This window comes from Pseudonaja textilis, chromosome 9, assembly GCF_049901715.1.
Source record: "Pseudonaja textilis isolate UNSWEBS1 chromosome 9, rPseTex1.2, whole genome shotgun sequence".
NCBI classification, from domain to species: domain Eukaryota; kingdom Metazoa; phylum Chordata; class Lepidosauria; order Squamata; family Elapidae; genus Pseudonaja; species Pseudonaja textilis.
In genome coordinates this window covers 6,152,661-6,173,330 of record NC_141998.1, presented here as the reverse complement: position 1 = coordinate 6,173,330, position 20,670 = coordinate 6,152,661, and the positions used below count along the sequence as shown (strand labels likewise).

Sequence of the window (20,670 nt, the reverse complement as noted above, 5' to 3'; positions counted from 1 at the left end):
CTTGGAAAAGGCCTTCGACCGAGTCCCACGATCTCATCTGGTACGCACTGCGAGATCACGGCGTGCCTGAGCTGCTCGTACAATGGGTCCAACTCCTATACAGATGTCACAAAAGCCGTGTAAAAGCGGCAGCTGGGATATCAGAGGAGTTTAATATTACCGTCGGCGTACACCAGGGCTCTGCTCTCTCACCACTGCTGTTCATTCTGGTGATGGACACAATTACACACGACCTGTACACGCCCGCCCCATGGACGCTGCTCTACGCCGATGATGTGTTCCTGGCCAACCTGTGCAAGGCTGAACTCGAGCACCGAGTCCAACAGTGGCACGACCGCCTCGAGCAGTTCGGGCCCGGCTGAACCTAAAGAAGTCCGAATACCTGACCACTGATAATGAAATGACAGGCTCCATCCACGTGAACGGGCAGGAGCTACCGCGCGCCTCCACCTTCAAGTACCTGGGAACTACTCTTGGGGAAGAAGGCCTACTACAAACTGAGGTGGCAGCCAGGATCAATGCAGCGTGGGGCAAATGGAAGTCCGTCACGGGCGTCCTCTGTGACAAGAAGATGCCGATGCGCCTGAAGGCGAAAATCTATAACTCTGTGGTGCGCCCGTGGCCATATACGGCGCAGAGTGCTGGCCGACGACCAAAGAAGCCGAAAGCAGACTCCAGATAATGGAGATGCGAATGCTCCGATGGTCGGTAGGCCTCACCTACTACCGATCGCATCAGGAACGAAGAAGTGCGTAGACGGTTCAACGTCCGTGCCCATCCCCACGGTCATGAGGCAGTCCGGCTACGATGGTTCGGCCACGTGAGCGCGCCAAGGAAGAATCCATCATCAAATCTGTAATGAAGGTGACTGTCGGAGGAGCGAGACCGCGTGGTAGACCTAAACAACGCTGGATGGACACGATCAAGGCCGATCTAGAGATCGCGAAGGCAGACCCGACACACGTGGCAGACAGAGAGGTGTGGAAGCAGTACTCAAGGACATTAGCGGACCTCGCCCGAGCGCGAGACAAACGCTGAAGAAAAAGAAGAAGAATTTACATACAAGCCATGCCCAGCCAGTCACCTGACCACCAAGCCACACCCACAGAACCAGTTAGTGGTCCCTGGGATCTAAAATTATGAGTTTGGTGATCCCTGAGGTCCAAAAGGTTGGCGACCCCTGTCGTAGACGACCCTCACTCTGTCAAGGCCCAAGGAGTACTCATCTCAAATGATCTAAGCCCCAGAGCTCACTATAACAACATTGCCAAAAAGGCACTTAGAGTTGTTAAGCTATTTTTGTGAAGCTTCTTCTCTAGTAACATTGAACTGCAAACCAGGGCATACAAAACCTTTGCCAGATCAATTCTTGAATACAACTCATCTGCCTGGAATCTACACTGTATAACGGACATTAATACAATTGAGCGAGTTGAGGGGTATTTCCTGAGAAGAGTACGACACTCCTCAGCTTCCAATACATTACCTTATGTCATCAGGCTTGAAATTTTGGACCTAGGCAACTTAGAACTATGCCGCCTACGGTCTGATCTAAGCTTATTACACAAAATTATCTGCTACAAGGTCCTACCTGTCAATGACTACTTCAGCTTCAACCACAAAAACACACAGGCAAACAATAGATACAAACTCAAAGTAAACTGCTCCAAACTTGATTGCAGAAAATACAACTTCAGCAACAGAGGGGTCAAGGACTCAAATGCACTACCTGACTCTGTTGTCACATCCTCAAACCCCAAAACTTTAACCTTAAACTATCTACTGTGGACCTCACTGCATTCCTAAGAGGTCTGTAAGGGGGTGTGCATAAGCACACCGGCGTGCCTACCGTGCCTGTCCTACTGTTCCCATTTATTCATACTCAGGTATTATGTACATACTTATACCTGTTTTTATTTATATGTTTATATGCTATATTTATACTTATATGTTTATATGTTATGTTCATATTCATACTTGTTTTCTCATGCATGCATATCAAACAAATAAAATAAATAAATACAATAAAATAAAATAGGCCAGAGTTCTGATCTATACCTGCACATCTTGATAAGACCACACTTGGAATATTGCACGTTTTGGTTGCCATGAGATAAATAAAATGGACTAGAATAGAATTCTTTATTGGCCAAATGTGACTGGATACACAAGTAATTTGTCTTGGTGCAAATGCTCTCAGTGTACATAAAAGAAAAGATACATTTGTCAAGAGTCAAGAATCATAAGGTACAACACTTAATGATAGCCACAGAATACAATAAGCAATCAAATCATACTAGGAAACAGTCAGTATAAATTGTAAGGATACAAGCAACAAAGTTACAGTCCTGCAGTCACAAGTGAGGGGGATGGATGATCAGGAGTGATGGGAAGATTAACAGTAATGCAGATTTTGAAAAAAGTTGGACAGTGTTGAGGGAATTATTTGTTTAGCAGAGTGACGTTGAGACTCTGGAAAGAGTGCAGAGAAGAGCAACAAAAATGATTAAGGGACTAGAGGCTAAAACGTATGAAGAACGGCTGAAGAAAGTAGGTATGTCTGGTTTCATGAAAAGAAGAACTAGGGGTGACGTGATAGCAGTGCTCCAATATCTGAGGGGCTGCCACAAAGAAGAAGAGGGTGTCAATATATTCTCCAAAGCAGGACAAGAAACAACAGATGGAAATTAATCAAGGGGAGAAGCAACCTAGAACTAACTAATTTTCTAACAGTGAGAACAATTAACCAATGGAATGGCTTGTCTTCAGAAGTTGCAGGCGCACCAACCTAGAGGCTTTTAAGAAATTGGACAACCATTTGTCTGAAGTGCTGTAGGCAGTGGTGGGATGCAGCCAGTTTGCATCAGTTCGGGGAAACTGGTTGTTGATTTTCTGAGCTGTTTGGCATACTGGTTGTTGGAAGGCATCATTAGAGCAGAGAACCGATTGTTAAATTATTTGAACTCCATCACTGGGTGTAGGATTTTCTGCTTGGGCAGAGTTGGACTAGAAGGCCCCTTCCAAGGCCCCTTCCAATCAGTGGTGGTATTCTACCAGTTTGGCCCAGTTCTGCAGATCCGGTAGCAGCAATGAGGGGCAGAAACCAACCCAGTTCTCTCTGTCTCTCTGCTGTTGGGCCCACTCACCTGCCAGGGCTCCAATACTCACTTTTATCTGCTGAATTTGAAGCGCAACGGCTTTGCACGGCATTCAATAGTGTCGCCCCGCAGCTGCTGAAGCGACCGGGATCATGCAGGCTTGCAGGAGGCGAGTGAGAACGCCTCTGAGCCTGTGCAAAGTGCGTGTTTGGCGTACGCATGCACACACTTTGTGTGCACACATGCAAAGGGCGCCCACCAAGCCACGCCCACCGAACTGGTGGCAAAAATATTTGAATCCAACCACTCCTTACAACTCTGTTGGTCTGTTATTCTGTCCAATGGGAAAAGGTGGTTTCATTCTATTGGCAAAGCATTGAAATCTCCAGCTACCAAAAAAAAAAAAAAAAGACTTTTGGATGAACACAACGGTTAAGCTAATCCTCTTTCATTCCAGGGAACGCAGCCAAGTTTCTAAGTGTCTTCAGTCTGCTCAGCTTCCTCTCCTAATGTTCAATCCCAGGGTGACTTATCGATTGGAAAGGAGGAAGGCGCCTGCAATACACCCATAGAAACCGACCAACCTTTGCCTGGGACAGAAACAGCGGGAAGAGGAACAGGGAATGCAAAACCAACCTCTAAAGAAAGAAAAGCCAACTATCTCTCTTAGCTATTCGTGCCCAGACATGTTTACCCAGCAAAGCTGAGTAACCTTAAAATAAGTTTTCCCAAGGCTGCAGATAAGCACCGATAGATTATATTATGGGCACCAGGTTTTCCTTCTTCAAAAGTACATAACACAGGTGCAAGATAAGCAGCGAGTTAATCAGCAGAATGTTAAAAGTGGATTTTTTTCCTTCTTCTTCCTAACCTGGGGATGCAACTAAGTTTTACATGTCAAATGTCTATCTGTAAAGAAGCCCCACCTGAGAAAAAAAAAGAAATTGGGAAGGACAAGAAAGGAGAGAGAATATAAGACCCTTAACAATACAGGTAGACCTCGACTTACGACCACAACTGAGCCCAACATTTCTGTTGCTAAGCAACACACTTGTTAAGTGAGTTTGGACCCTGTTTTATGACCCTGCTTACCGCCCTTGAAAAGTGAACCACTGCGGTTGATAAATAAGTAACCCAGTTGTTAAATGAATCTGGCTTCTCCATTGACTTGACTTGGGAGAAGATCATTGTTTCATAGTTTTGGAGTTGGAAAGGACCTTGGAAGTCATCTAGACCAGCGGTCCAGAGGTCACCAACTGGTGGGCCGTGAGAAAATTTTGGCGGATTGCAGAGAAATCTCACCCCCAGAGCACACACCCCCAAAGCAATTAATACAGGCTGCACAGAAACACAAGGCTGCTCAGCCCACGTGGCCCACAGGAACCCTCCCCGCCCACTCACTCCTTACCTGGAAAGCTTGGCTGCTAAATTGCTATTTCTCCTTTTTCCAACCATCAGGTGTTCTGCTGTGCCGGGAGATTTAGATTAGCTAGGAAGCAGGAAATGGTTGGATTTCTTGCTTTCTAGCTAGTCTTTAGATCTTTGGCTCTGCTTTTAAGCACAGCCGAATCTCCCTTAGGACTGAAGGTTCAGTTATTCAGACTCACAGCAAGCAAATTTGAGAGACTGAGCTAGCCGATGGCAGATAGATAGATCACCTGAATGATTCTGTGAGCAACTCAATCTGCCTGCCTGCTTTGCCTGATCTTGGGTAAAAGTTGCTCTTTTTTAAATAAAAAATTCAATATTTACATACATGGGGTGTTGTGAGTTAATTTTAGGAGTTTGCTTGCAAGCAAATTTTATGTGACAGACTGAGCTAGCCGATGGCAGATAGATCTCTGAATGAATCTGTGATTCTGTGAGCAACTCAATCTGCCTGCCTGCTTTGCCTGATTTGGGGTAAAAGTTGCCCTTTTTTATAAAAAAATCAATATTTATATAAATATTTATAATATTTACATACATGCCATGCCCAGCCAGTCACATGACCACCAAGCCACACCCACATATTAGGCCACGCCCACAGAACCAGTTAGTGGTCCCTGGGATTTAAAATTATGAGTTTGGTGGTTCCTGAGGTCGAAAAGGTTGGCGACCCCTGTTCTAGTCCAACCCCCTGTCTAGGCAGGTAACCCTACACCACTTCAGAAAGGTGGTTGTCCAATCTCTTCTTCAAAACTTCCAGTGTTGGAACGTTCACATCTTCTGGAAGCAAGTTGTTCCACTGGTTAATTGTTCCAACTTTCAGGAAATTTCTCCTTAGTTCTAAGTTGCTCCTCTCCTTGATGAGTTTTCACCCATTGCTTCATGTACTGCCCTCAGGGGCTTTAGAGAATAGCTTGACTCCCTCTTCTCTGTGGCAGCCCCTGAGATACTGGGACACTGCTACCATGTCACTCCTAATCCTTCTTTTCACTAGACTAGACCCGTGATGGTGAACCCATGGCACGCAGAGCCATTTGTGCGGGCATGTGAGCCCCAGGCAAACTTACCTCACTGCACATGCACGCACCTTCCAGCTGATTTTTTGGGCCTTTCTCGGCCTGGCAGAGGCTTGAGGGAAGCCTCTGCAGCCTTTGCAGGCTGAAAAATAGGCCCATTTCATCACTTCCTGTATTTTCAGAAATACCGGAAGTGACAAAACGGACCCATTTTTTGGCCTGCAAAGGCTGCAGAGGCTTCCTAAAGCCTCTGAGAGGCCAAAAAAGGCCTTAAATGGGCCAAAAATCAGCTGGGAGGCACAGTGCAGGTAAGGGGGTAAGCAGGTGAGTAGGGAGGGGGGCGTGCACATTGCCTTCTGGGTGTTGGCACATGAGTGCACCTGTGCAAGCCTGCACACAATTTTTGGCACAGGAGCCAAAAAAGGTTAGCCACCACTGGATTAGAGATGCCCAGTTCCTGCAACCATTTTAGCCTCCAGTCCCCTCATCAGCCTGGTTGCTCTTCTCTGCACTCTTTCTAGAGCCTCAACATCTTTTTTACTTCGTGGCGACCAAAACTGAATGCAGGATTTAAACGGTTGCCTTACCAAGGCCTGGTAAAGTGGTATTAACACTTCACAGGATCTTGAGATCACACGGCCTTGGGACACTACAGCTGTCATAAATATGAGCCGGTTGCCAAGCATCTGAATTTTAATCACATGGCTGAATTTTGAACAAGTGGTTGTTAAGTCGAGAACTAGCTGAATCTGGCAGGAAGGAAAGACACAGGTCATTCATTTTTAACAATTGTTTTAAAGGTTCTTGTGGCTGTCATTGTAGCAGCATGATGGTTAAGAAAAGGTTCTAATCTGATTAAAGGGGAAAAAGCCACAAACCCCTACTTGGAAACCGCTTCTGGACTTTTGGCTTGAGGTGGGGGGAAAATGAAACTTTGATTTTGGGATTTACCAATTAGATAGATTTCTTTTTAAAGAAATGGTTAGTTTATAGTATTAGGAAAAAGGAAAAGGTGAGGGTAGATGTTAATGCCTTATTTTACTACAGCAAAGGAGTTGGAAGTCAACGCCTTTAATATTTTTTATTTTCCCACCATCCACTTCCCTTTTCCCTTCCCTAGTTTCCCTAATATTTACTTTTGTAATCTCTTCGTATGTCATTATTAAAAAAAAACTAATAAAAAACTATAAATCTAAAAGAGAAAGAAAGACAACGTTCTAATTCACCCTTAGACATACAAGCTGCCTGGGTGACTTTGAGCTGGTTCAGTTCTCTCTCAGTACAATGCACAGTTTAAGTCCTTAACGTGCGACCGTTGCTTAGTGGCTGTCTGAATTCCAACGGCACTGAATCAAGTGATTTATACAACCAGTTCTCACACTTAATGACTGTTGCCGTATCCCCACAGTCACGTGATCAAAATTCAGGCAACTGGCACGTATTTACAAGAGTTGCATCATCTCAAGTTCATAGTTGCAGGAACTGGGCATGACTAGTCTAGGGAAGAGAAGGACCAGGGGAGACAGGAGAGCAGTCTTCCAATATTTGAGGTGGTCAAGCTATTTTCCAAAGCACTCATAGGCCAGACAAGGAATAATGGATGGAAACTGAACAGGGAAAGAGATTCAACCTGGAAATAAGGAGGAATTTTCTGACAGTGAGAACAATCAACTGATGGATCAGAAGTTGCCTTCGGAAGTTGTGGGAGCTTCATCACTGGAGGCTTTCAAGAAGAGACTGGAGTGCCATCTGTCAGAAATGGTGTAGCGGGGTTGGACTAGATGACCTACAAAGTCCCTTCCAACTCTGTGAATCTGAATCTTAAGTCTTAAAGTTGCCAGTGTTACACACCCCTGTTCTAAACAAAGTTCCTGCCTCCTTTTTTATCCTACTTGGTTGCCTATAGACCAGGTCTCAGCTGCATTTGGCAGGGCAAGTTCACTTCTCGTTCAATCTGCTGAGCAAAAGAGAAACATACTTTTTTTTTTTAAAGGAGGATGCCAAGCAATCAGATTTAACAGTCGAAACTGGCCCAAAGTGAGCGAAACTCAAATCCTCACATTAGCCCAGTGTGCAGCTTTAGTCCAGCCAGCCAGCCGCTCACTTTCTTTTTCTGCCTAATCTCGCCAGAGATACTGTCATATGGGACTGCATGTCCTGTTTTCAGTTCTCATAGAATGAAAAGAAGTGCCAGACAGCCAAAGTCTGGCGAGTTTCAAGGTACAACTGTTCTATTTTGGTGCTATCGGGTTGGTTGGTTGCATGCATGCATGCTGAACTGTCAGATAGAAAAAGCAAGGACAAAACGCAGAGTAAGTTGCCCTCATCCCACCGATCGTAAAACATAAGAGGCAGTCCTGGAACTTATGGACACAACTGAGCCCAAAATTTCCATTGCTAAGTGAGACCGTTGTTCAGCAAATTTCACCTTATGTTACCACCTTGGTGGTGCAGTGGTCAGAATGCAGTCTTGCATGCTAATTCTGCCAACTGCCAGCAGTTCGATTCTGACTCAGCCTTCTATCCTTCCGAGGTCGGTAAAAGGAGGACCCAGATTGTCGGGGGCAAGAGGCTGACATTGTAACCCTCTTAGAGAGGGATTTAAAGCATTGTGAAGAGGTATATAAGTCTAAGTGCTTTTGTGTCCTTCCTTCCTTCCTTCCTTCCTTCCTTCCTTCCTTCCTTCCTTCCTTCCTTCCCTCTAACCACTGCCAGCAGTTCGATTCTGACCAGTTCAAGGTTGACTCAGCCTTCCATCCTTCTGAGGTTGGTAAAATGAGGACCCAGATTGTTAGGGGCCAGAGGCTGACTGCTTAGAGAGGGCTGTAAAAAACATTGTGAAGAGGTATATAAGTCTTGCCAGAGTTATGTGAATCACTGAAATCCTTAAGTTAGGTTGTTAAGTGAATCTGGTTTCCCCATTGATTTTGCTTGCCAGAAGGTCAGAAAAAGTGATCCGAGGACACGGCAACCATCATAAATATGACTCAGTTGCCAAGCATTTAAATTTTGACCATGTGACCATGGGGCTAGCATTATCAATAGCACTTAGACTTATTATATCCCGCTTCACAGTGCTTTTACAGCCTTCTCTAAGCGGTTTTACAGAGTCAGCCTCTTGCCTCCAACAATCTGGGTCCTCATTTGACCCACTTCGGAAGGATGGAAGGCTGACTCAACCTTGAGCCGGTCAGGATCGAACTGCTGGCAGTGAGCTGAATTAGCCTGCAATACTGCGTTCTGATAGATAAAGTTTGATAGATAGATAGATGATAGATAGACAATAGATAGACAGACAGACAGCAGATTGAGATATAACAGAAAGAGATGGCAGATGATAGAACCATGATGGTGAACCGGTGGCATGCAGAGCCCCCTCTGCGGGCATGTGCGCCATCGCCAGCTGCTCTTCTGGTTTCCAGCATGCGCATACGCACCAGCCAGCTGGTGTTTGGTTTTTGGAGCATGCACAGGTGTTCTGGCGCACGCACATTTCAGTTTGGGCACTCGGTGCCAAATAAGTTCACCATCACTGTGATAGATAGATAAATGGAGATAGACGATATATAGATGATAGACAAACAGACAGACAGAAACAGTGACAGAGAGATACATAGAGATAAGACATTGATAGCAATAGCACTTAGACTTATATACCACTTTCTAGCTCTGTCTAAGTGGTTTACAGAGTCAGCCTATTGTCCCCCAACAATCTGGGTCCTCATTTTACCCATCTCGGAAGGAGGGAAGGCTGAGTCAACCTGGAGCCGATAAGAATTGAACTGCCGAACTGCTAGCAGTCAGCAGAAACAGCCTGCAGTACTGCATTCTAACCACTGTGCCACCCTGGCTCTTATGCTGCAACTGTCATAAATGTGAAAAACAGTCGTAAGTCAGTGCTGCTGTAACTTTGAACAATCACAATCAGTTGTAAGTTGAGGGCTACCTGTAATTTGCCAATTCGGAATACCTGCAGCTTCAAGAGAGAGCGGAATATAATTTAATTTCCAGGAGGGAAAATATTTTGAACTCCCAAAGAACAGGATGAGGGGAAGGGCAAGGGCTGCGCGTGGGTTAACAGCAGATATGACTAAAAGGAGCTAAAAGTGAGCTTCAACAGGCCACCAAAGTGCAACAGACATCTGCAACAGGTGAGGGGATTCCCCAGAGAGGAAGGAGGTCAATCTATTCTCCAAAGCACCCGAAGGCCGGACAAGGAATAATGGATAGAAACCGAACAAGGAGAGAGATTCAACCTGGAAATATGTAAAAAAGAAAGAAAGACAAGGTTCCAATTCACCCTTAGACATACAAGCTGCCTAGGCCAGCTTTGCTAGCTGGGGAATTCTGGGAGTTGAAGCCCTCCAGGCTTAAAGTTGCCAAGGTTGGAGACCCCTGGCCTAGGTGACTTTGAGCTGGTTCAGTTCTCTTTCAGTACAATGTACAGGTAAGTCCTTAACTTGCAGCCATTTGCTTAGTGGCTGTCTGAATTCCAACGGCACTGAATCAAGTGATTTACACAACCCGTTCTCACACTTAATGACTGTTGCCATATCCTCACAGTCACGTGATCAAAATTCAGGCAACTGGCAGGTATTTACAAAAGTTGCATCATCTCAGGTTCATGGTTACAGGAACTGGGCTTGGCTAGTCTAGTGAAGAGAAGGACCAGAGGAGACATGATAGCAGTCTTCCAATATTTGAGGGGCTGCCACAGAGAGAGGAAGGGGGTCAAGCTATTTTCCTAAGCACGTGAAGGCCAGACAAGGAATAATGGATGGAAACTTAACAAGGAGAGATTCTGTCTGGAAATAAGGAGGAATTTCCTGACAGTGAGAACGATCAACCCGTGGAGTAGAAGTTGCCCTCAGAAGTTGTGGGAGTGTTATCACTTGAGACTTTCAAGAAGAGATTGGACTGCCACCTGTCAGAAATAGTGTAGGGTCTCCTGCTTGGGTGGGTGGGGGTTGGACTAGATGACCTCTAAAGTCCCTTCCAACTCTGTTAATCTGTTAAACACCCATCTGTACTGTTCATCAGATTCAAACACCTCTACAGGTAGCCCTTGACTTCCAACACTTCATTTAGTGACCATTCGAAGTTGCAACGGCATGGGAAAAAAGTGACTTATGACCGGTTTTCAGACTTACGACCGTTGCAACATCCCCATGGTCATGTGCTTTGTGACTCCTCTGCAGCTTTGCATGGAAAGGAACTCTTTTCTTTCTCCAAATGGTCTTTCTTTTCCTTCTCTCAATGTAATTAGAACAGGGGTGTTAACTCAAGGCCTGGGGGTCAGATCTGACCCTTATATCTGGCCCATGGGGCCGGTCTGGAAATATCAAAGGACCAGCCTGCAGTGCCTCAGCCAGCCAAAATGGGCAGATTTAAGCTCCCCGCAAGGCCCATAGTGCTGCTGGAGGCCGGGCAGGCTGAAAACAGGCCACGCAGGGCCTCCACGTGGCCCATTTTCAGCCAGAAGTGTTCTGACCAAGGCTTCCTGAGATCACAATTAAGCATACACTTAGTCCAAACAACTCAAACAGTTCCTCGAGATAAGCACCCACCTTTCTCTCCTTTGAATTGCTGCCAACAACTAAAGTGCCAAATTAACTATAAAAAAACCAAACATACAAAGGCCACACAGAGCTTCAAGGTTTAATCCAAACAGAGCAAACGACATTGCTTCCTGCAAAGTTTCCTGTCCCTTTGCACTTCCTTTATATCTTATGGGAGGAACAATCATCTCCCAGCCTTACTCCCGAGTCTCCCCATTTGTCTTAGCTACTCTAGCCTTCTGGCAGCTCTGTGCAGGCTCCCCTTGTTCCTCTGCCTCACTGCTGTCAGATTCTGGAGGCTCCGGAGTCCAGACATAACTCATAACTGTGTCCTGTCAGACACAGGACCTTCGTCCGAGTCCTCCCCAGATTCCCAGACTGGTCCCTGTTCTTCCCCATTGTCCAATTCTGCTGCCACCTCTGCAGGCTGCTGGTGGACCACAACAGGAAGAGTGTTGGAGGCGGCCATGGAGGCTGAAAATGAGATATTGGGGGCGGGGGATGCCCCATTTTGGCCAGCAGGGTGTCACAGGAGGCATCCGTCTTGTCTTCCCGCCGCGCTCCCTATCCCCCCCACCCATTGGTCCATGTTGGAAAACTCCAATACTGATCTGGCCCTCAAAGAAATCCAATTTGACACCCTGAACTAGAATGCGAAAGGGGCTGAGTCGGAGAGCAGGGAGAATATGGAGAGAGGTTTAGTGGGAATCCTAAACCATGTTAAAAGACTCCTCACCAGCATCAACCTTGCCAAGAAACCCTGCCTTTAACCAAAGGTTAAAAAAATGAACAAACCAAGTTTCCGCTTGAGAGCCGGTTTGGTGTAGTGGTTAAAGCAACAACGGCTACAAACTGGGAGACTACAAATTCTATTCTTAGGCACAAAGCCATCTGGGTGACCTCGAGCCAGTCACTTTCTCTCAGCCCTAAAAAGGAGGCAATGGCAAACCACTTTAAAAAAAAAAAAAAAACATGTCCAGGCAAGTCTCTGATGAAACAGAAGAAGAACAAAAACTTATTGCATTTAAAGTTTTTAGACGAAACTTTTTTAGAGATTTGACTCAAGCATTCATATGCGGATCGACCTTTTGATTCTTCTCTTTCCCCTTCCTACCCCCTTTTTGGCTTTTGTATTTTCTATTTTATTCTATAATTTAATTTTTACCATATAAATGTTTGCAAGGGGAAATGCTTCTGTAAAAAAAAAAAAAAAAATTCACACTGCCAAACAACTTGAATTCCGGTGGCCCTATTAAACTGTACTTAAACCAACCTCAAGGTAACATTTTTATATACTTAATATATCTGTTTTCTGACATCAAACAGAGCAGAGGTCTCCAAACTTGGCAACTTTAAGACTCATGGACTTCAACTCCCAGAATTTCTCAGCCAGCATAGTCCACAAGTCTCAAAGTTGCCAAGTTTGGGAACCCCTGAAATAAAGTATATTTTGCCTACTCAAAGGATATTGAGTTTCACTTTTTTTAAAAAGCAAACAAACACAACTATCTTGGAAAATAGGAGGACTGCCTCCTCTGGCTCACAATCCAGCACTTTTGCAACTAAACCAACTTGTGCACCTGATAACAGAACCAAAAGTTCACTCTTTGGCCTGCTGACCAAGATGCTCCTAGAGAGGGAAAGAGATAGCAAGCAACTGCAGACCATTCAAGCTCCGGATAAAACTTTGGGCTGGGAATTCCCTGTTCCTAAAAGGATCGGAAGCCATTCCTGGCTTCGGAATGCAAGGAAAGGACCTATTGATAGCAGCAGCACTTAAGACTTATATACTGCTTTACAGCCCCTCTCTAAGCTGTTTTACAGAGTCAGCCTCTCGACCCCAACAATCTGGGTCCTCATTATACCCACCTCGGAAGGAGGGAAGGCAGAATCAACCTTGAGCAAGTCAGAATTGAACTCCTGGCTGTGGGCCGAGTCAGCCTGAAATATTGCCCTGTGCACCATGGAAGGAAGGAAGGAAGGAAGGACAATAACACTTATATACCGCTTCACAATGCTTTTACAGCCCCCTCTAAGCTGTTTACAGAGTCATCATAATAGTCCTCCAACAATCAGGGGCCTCATTTTACCCACCTCGGAAGGAGGGAAGGCTGAGTCAACCTGGAGCCAGTGAGAATCGAACTCCTGGCTCTGGGCAGAGTCAGCCTGAAATATTGCACTCTAACCACTGTGCAGGCATGCAGGAAGGACGGACATTAGCAATAGCATTTATATACCACTTCACATTGCTTTCACAGCCCTCTCTAAGCGGTTTACAGAGTCAGCCTATTGTTTCCCAACAATCTGGGTCCTCATTTTACCCACCTGGAAGGATGGAAGGCTGAGGAGTCAACCTGGAGCCGGTCAGGAGCGAACTCCTGGAGCGAGCAGTGAGTTAGACTGCAGTACCGTATTCTACCCCCGCCCCTGTACGATTCCAACTTCGTTGCAAGATCCCAGCCCAAAAGTAGCCCGGGATCGCTTGGGCAAGCGGAGTCAAAAGAGAAAGGAAGGCCGGATCAAGTGATCCCCAGTGCAGATTCGTTAGGTTGCAAGAGCTCTCCCTGCCCTGGGTGCAGTTTAAAGGGCCCCTCTAGACAGATTCCTTTGGTTAGAAACAGAGAAGAAGGAGGAGGAGAGAGAAAAAGAGGCTCAAAGCGGAACTTTGCCAAGCCCTTGCCCCAATCCTACGCCCACGACTTCCTCGGCTGCCAACCGCGCGAGCTCTCCCCGACGGAGTGAAGGCTAAGGCGAACCTGTGGCGACTTCTCTGGCTCGTCTCAAAGCGCCGGCGGGAGCCGCACCCTCGCGCCCCAAGCGCAGCAGGAGGACCCTCGGCTCCGCTCGCCCCCGCCGCTGCTCCGGAGCCCCGGGAGGGAAGAAGGCAGGCTGCTCATCTTCCACTCCGGGCCCTCCTCGGCTTCCGAGTCCGACCCATTGCGCCACCTTCCCGTCCTCCAGCGGCTGGGCGCGCCCGAAGCTCCAGCCCCCTACGCGGGTGGGTGTGTTTGGGTGCGCGCAGCACGCACGCCGCCCCATCCCTCCTCCTCCTCCTCCCCGAAAAGGGCATCTACTCGGTCCCTCCTCTCCAAAGGGACGTTCCCACGGGGTCCCACGCGCTTTCCTCGGCCGGCCTGGCTGCTGCTGCGCGCGCGCGCACACAAAATACACACATACTCACACGCACGCACGCACACAAATACACACACACACACACACACACAAATTACACAAATTACACACACGCACACACATCACGGGAGGCTCTCCGGCCCCACCGGGCGTCTCTTCCAGAGCCTGGCGGCCAGACTCACCGCCCGGCGGGGTTTGTGGCCGGCGTGGAGGCTCCAGCCTGCCACAAACCCCGCACATGGCCGGGGAGAGATCGGAGCGCCGTCCAGCCTTGGATGCAAACAAGCCACTGCTGCCGTTCGGCTCCCAGGATCGCGCTGCCTTCTCCGCCGTGGCTTGCTTGCTTTCCTTCCTTTCTTTCTTTCTTTCTTTCTTTCTTTCTTTCTTTCTTTCTTTCTTTCTTTCTTTCTTTCTTTCTTTCTCTTTCTTTCTTTCTTTCTTTCTTTTTTTTTCTTTTTCCTTCCTTCCTTTCTTTCCTTTTCTTTCTTTTCCTTCCTTCCTTCCTTTCTTTCTTTCTTTTCCTTCCTTACTTTCTTTCTTCCTTCCCTTTTCTTTCTTTTCCTTCCTTCCTTCCTTTCTTTTCCGGGTTCCTTAACGCTTCCCATCCGCCAAAGCCAGCCCCGGATGTAGAGTGGAGGCAGGCAACGCCCGCGCGAAGCCTTGGCCATCGCTTGCCTGGGTGCGGCGGGGTCGGGTCTGGACCCCACCGTCGGTCGCCCCGACTCCGCAGCCCGAAGCATCCTCGCTTTTGGCCCGGCTCGCCAACCAGAGCCGAAGTTGCCACTTTGGAAACTTTTTAGGAGGCGCTGCCCTGCCGCTGGAGCTCGGCCGCCCCTGCGCGTTTCTTTCACGAGGTTCCCCTTAAAGCCCCTGAGATTTTTAACATCTTGAGTGCGCCAAGGCTACAGAGCCTTTTTTTTTTTTTACAGGTAGTCCTCGACTTAACAACTCTGGGCAAGGAAGGTCGTAAAATAGAGCAAAATTCACTTCGCCTTTCTTTGGCTACAGAAATTTTGGGCCACAGGTGTTAATGAATGGCTGCAGTTGTTTAAATTAGGAACTCGGTTGTGAAGTTAATCTGGCTTCCTTACTGACTTTGCTTCTGGGAAGATCACAAAAAGTGACTGTATTTACCGATTAACAAGAGTTGGTAGGGACCTCGTAGGTCATCTAGTCCAACCCCCCCACCCCACCCAAGCAGGAGATCCTACACCAAAGGGTCTCCAATCTTGGCCACTTTAAGACTTGTGGATTTCAATTCCCAGAATTCCTCAGCCAGCAAAGCTTTGAAGTCCACAAGTCTTAAAGTGGCTAAGGTTGGAGAGCCCTGCCCTACACCATTTCTGACAAATGGCAGTCCAAGTGGTTGTAAGTTACAACCAAGCGGTTGTAAGGACTATATCTGTAACATGCAATGTCAGCGCATGGCTTAATGAGATGATCAAGGTTAGACAACAAACTCATACCTAATAGGCTTGTTTAATTTTCACTGAGCTGTTGTGACTTGTAAACTTTTTTTTTTTAATAGAATGGGAGTTGTGTAAACATTGCTTTTGACTTAAGAGTGAAAGAGCCTGTGAGGTCCTGATATTGGGGTGTAGGAAAAAGCCTGGCGAAAGCTAGTTCAAGTTCCTTTTTAGAAGCTTTCCTATCTCCATAAAATGCTTGGAAAATTAGCCCAGAATTTCCCAACACGTAGTATTTCTTAACACAGAATTTCCAGGAAGTATTTGCTGGAAAAAAACTAAAATCTATAGGTACTTTTGCATTGTGGGGATATCTGAAAATGGGATGACTATGCTATTTAAAAGAAATAGTTATGTGCTTGTTTACTTATTTACTATGTTGTAAATCTACACAGAAGCATCTTGGGCAGTTCGTGTTTTGAACCTACTTATTAGTAGTGGTCATTGGCAATACATTACCCACTTTTAAATAGCAATTTGACAGATAGCTAAGTAAATAAAATTGATAGGAAATTAAAAAGTTGGCAGGGAAATGGGGAAGCCATGTGAGATTTATTAAAACAGAAGAACTAATGTTTTATTTAAGTTTGAATTATCCCACCAATGCAAGTCACTTTTCCTAGCATTAAAAGACTCCATTTGCATTGTATACAGTGAGATTTATGTCACTCTGATTATAATGTGTGTAACATCATTGTGACTTGAACTGAATGCCTATGGATTTTTATTTTTATTTTATTTTTGTATATAGGATAATTTTTTGGAAGACATTGAGGTACATTCAGTTTTATTTGTATTAACTCAGTCAATACAGCTTTGTAGCCAGGCATTATTTATTTATCAAAATCGATGACTGAGTTGCTAGAGGAGTCATCCCTAAACAAACTTTGGCCTTTGAAGCTATGTCTCTTTTTTTTCCCAGTAGGAGACCCATCTTCCTGACAGCACATCCCAAACAGGGCAATATGCCAAGAAGAAGAAGAAAGTCCTGCAAAAATTAAGAAGAAGAAAGTCCTGCAAAAATCGTATCTATCCTGCTGGAGGATGATAACTGCCAGGGCAAACAAATATGCATGCAAAATATATCCCATTTCTTGGAATCTTTGCCTTTAGAGCAGTGGTGGTATTCAAATTTTTTTACTATCTGTTCTGTGGGTGTGGCTTGGTGGGCGTGGTGTGGCTTGGTGGGTGTGGCATGGCTTGGTGGTCATGGTTTGATAAAGGTGGCAGGGGAAGGTTACTGCAAAATCCCATTCCCTCCCCACCCCAATAACCTGCTTTCCAGCTCTGTTCTCCTGTGCAGGGCAACAAAAGAAGACCCAGCCAATCAGCTGGGACTTCGGAGGCAGAGAACGGATGGGGATGGGGCCAGTCAGAGGTGGCATTTGCCAGTTCTCTGAACTACTCAAAATTCTCGCTACCGGTTCTCCAGAACTAGTCAGAAGCTGCTGAATACCACCCCTGCTTTAGAGACAAAAATGAGGCTATTTTCTGCACCCCCAAAATATGTCCGGAATGTGAGCTCTGAGTGACAACTATTGACAACTAAAATCCAGACTGGATTTTGCCGGTCTGTCCCAGGAACAGAAGAAATTATCTTAAATGAGATGGAGGTTGGTATTATCAACACCCTGAACACTTACCATTTGTGTTGCATTGTTCATTACTTTTTGCAACAGCTCTGCCTATCTGGAGACATAAGCTACACAGAGGAGATAACTTATGTTGTAAGTTGTAAGCACTATTTGCTGTAAGAACTATTTTGGATAGCGTTATTATTTCTCTGCCAATTTCTGGTTCTTACATGATTTGCATTAGTTTATATCCTAATTTTCTTTCAAGATCAGTTTCTTGGCTGGCTTCAGTATTAGCTAATGGCAGCGAACAGGGATTCCATTCAGGACGCAAGAATATCAGCCTGGATTCACACATCAGTGAACCGGTTATTAAACCATGGTTTATTAAATGAACTAAAACCTTTTATGTTTGCGAAACTGCAACGTCAGAACTTGCAAGAATTCCCCCAACCGCCTTTTGTTTCTCCTGCTAAAGAGCCTCCCTCCCTCCTTCCCTTTCAGAGAAGACGCAGCTTCCTCACTAAAGTTTGGTTCTCTTTTGAATTGCTTTTCCCCCCCCCTCCTTTTTTCAGAAATCACTTCCTGCTTCCTCCCTAGTAACCGTCCTGTTCCGTACTTTTAAAATCTAAAGCTCAGCAGGCAGCCTTTTGCAGATCTTGTGACTGCCCGAGATCTCCATTTAAAAACATATTTTCCTTGCGAACATCAGATAGGAAGAGATCACACATTATGCTGCAGAACTATTTATAGAGCTTGGAAAGTTAGTTGCCTCTTACCAAATGCAGCCTCTTTACTTGAATCGCCGCTCACCACCATTGACTTGTGCCAGAGTTCTGCGCATCTAAACGCCTTGCTTGCGAAGACGGCTGAAAAAAAAAGAAGAAGAAGAAGAAGAAGAAGAAAAGAAGGCTGTGTGGGTTTGGGGATTTTGGCTATTCATGCTTCTGAACACAGCACTTTCTGCTCATCTTTGCATAAGTCTCTTTTGTGGCTTGAGCATGTGATCCAATTTGCTAAGTTGCTATGCAACCATCAGTCCTCTTTGGCTTGGTTTTAACAGAATTGGTCAGGCAGAAGTCAAGGGTATTCATGCCTAGAAGATTTGAAGTGGGACAGGAATTCCAGAAGAGGGAAGGAAGGAAGGAAAGGAAGGAAGGAAGGAAGGGGAAAGGAAAGGAAAGATTGTCGTGGTATTTTTCAGCAGATTGGACTGGAAGGAAGGAAGGAATGAAAAAGAGGACAGGAAAGAAAAGGAGGAAAGGAAAGGAAAGATTATCATGATTTTTTTTCAGCAGGTTGGACAGGAAGGAAAGGAAGGAAGGAATGAATCAATCATACTGATTTTTATCAGCATGATTCCAAGGGTCCAAGTGGATGGATTTCCACGTTTCGGCAGAATCTCATCTGCCATCATCAGGCTTCTGTTATATACATACACTGCTCAAAATAAATATTATATATATAATATCAAAATAAATATATATATATAATACATATATATACATATATATAGAGAGAGAGAGAAAGAGAGAGAATGTATCACTTATTTGTAAACAAAGTCATTTCAGTTCTTCACAATAATAGTAATGGATGGAGTATAAATCAGACTGCTGGGAATTCACATAACTGAAAGTTGTTAAGTTTGAAAAACCATGGTACAGATACGGAAAAGTGAAATATTGAAACAAAGTGTGTTTGTTTCACTTTGCACAAACACACACACCCCATAAAGAGGAACTTTCAGTAGTTCATTTCCCGCCCCCTTCCTTTTTCTCCAGCTAGTAAGCTTTGATCAACTTTACTGTTTGAACAGGTTTTTCTCCCTGAGCTGTAATTTGTTCTCCTGTATTTTACTCTCCTTTCCATCACTTGCAGACATATTTGCATTGTTTAAAAGAACATAAGGCTCCCACAAAAATGGTGTGTGCATGCATATGTGTATGTGTGTGTATGTGTGTGTATGCGTGCACATTGAGTTGAAAGAGAATATAGAATTCTTTATCAGCCAAGTGTGACGCACAAGGAATTTGTCTTCGGAGAGTAAGGTCTCAGTGTACATAAAACCTATAAATGATCAATCATGATCACAGTCGTCATAAAAATACATTCATCATGAATCATAGGATACAACACTGAGTGATAGCCATAGGATACTAAATAAGCAATCAACATAAATCATACTAGGAAACTAAATAAAACAATATAAATCGTAAAGATACAAGCAATAAAGTTATAGTATAAGTAGAAAAGGAAATGGGTAACAGGAAGGATGAGAACAATAAATAATACAGTCTTAAGAGTAAATAGTTTGACAGTGTTGTGGGAATGAGTTGTTTAGCAGAGTGATGGCATTCAGGGAAAAAACTCCTTGTGTCTAGTTGTTCTGGTGTGCAGGGCTCTATAGCATCGTTTTGAGGGAAGGAGTTGAAACAGTTTATGTCCAGGATGTGAGGGGTCTGTAGATATTTTCTCAGCCATCTTTTTGATTTGTGCAGCATATGAGACCTCAACGGAAGGCAGCTTGGTAGCAATAGTTTTTTCTGCAGTTCTAATTATCTGTTGAAGTCTGTCTTGTTTGGCTGCAGAGCCAAACCAGACAATTATAGAGGTGCACGTAAATATTTGGTAGTGCACCTAAAAGGGGGGCAGGTCTTTCATCTCAAGGCTGCCATCTGCTCTTCTGACAGTGCCCGCTCTTCCTTAGGGGATGCCAGGATGTAATAGGTAGCAATGCCATGCAACTCAACATGGTTAGATTCATTCAAGATGTGAAGCCCAAATCAAGCAAATCTTTATACAGGTTAGTGCAGTGGATGAATTCTATCTATCTATCATCTATCTATCTATTGTCTGTGTCTGTCTGTCTATCATCTATCTATCTATCTATCTATCTATCTATCTATCTATCTATCTATCTATCTATCTATCTATCTATCTATCTATTGTCTGTGTTTATCTATCTATCTATCTATCTATCTATCTATCTATCTATCTATCTATCTATCTATCTATCTATCTATCTATCTATCTATTTATCTATCGACATTTCTGTACTTTCCATCTCTTCCGTACCACCCATAGCTTAAAGAGGGACTTTGGGTGGGGTACGATAAAATGTAGAAGAGTATATTTAAAAATGAAACAAAAATTGTTTAGGAAGAGACAAGAGACTGAAATTGGTTAAAAAAAATGAAGGGAGAGCTCTTGGGGCACGCAGTCTGCTGGAAACGCTCAAGCGGTGAGCGAGTGTGCAAAGCTTCAATTGCGCATGAGGATGAGGTTGTGCGTGTGAAACCATCCCCTTCCCACCCTCTATTTTAGGGGCTAACAAGCCCCACGACTGTGTGCTTCCCTGGGCTCCTCATGCGGGGCTGCAGGGCTATGTCTTAACTCCT

The 20,670-nt window shown here is 45.0% G+C and overlaps 1 protein-coding gene across 2 annotated transcripts in view; it reads right to left on the bottom strand.

Moving 5' to 3' along the window:
- The window catches only part of PLEKHA2 (pleckstrin homology domain containing A2), a 98,006-nt gene extending 79,843 nt beyond the window's left edge, over positions 1-18,163 (bottom strand). The window contains exon 1 of one of the 2 annotated variants that reach the window (XM_087938860.1): positions 18,052-18,163. The gene's annotated coding sequence lies outside the window, so the exon portion shown is untranslated. Of the gene's footprint in view, positions 1-13,856; positions 14,077-18,051 lie in introns of those variants that run through there. The other variant, XM_087938858.1, reaches the window with a different exon arrangement.
- Positions 18,164-20,670: the final 2,507 nt, after the last annotated feature.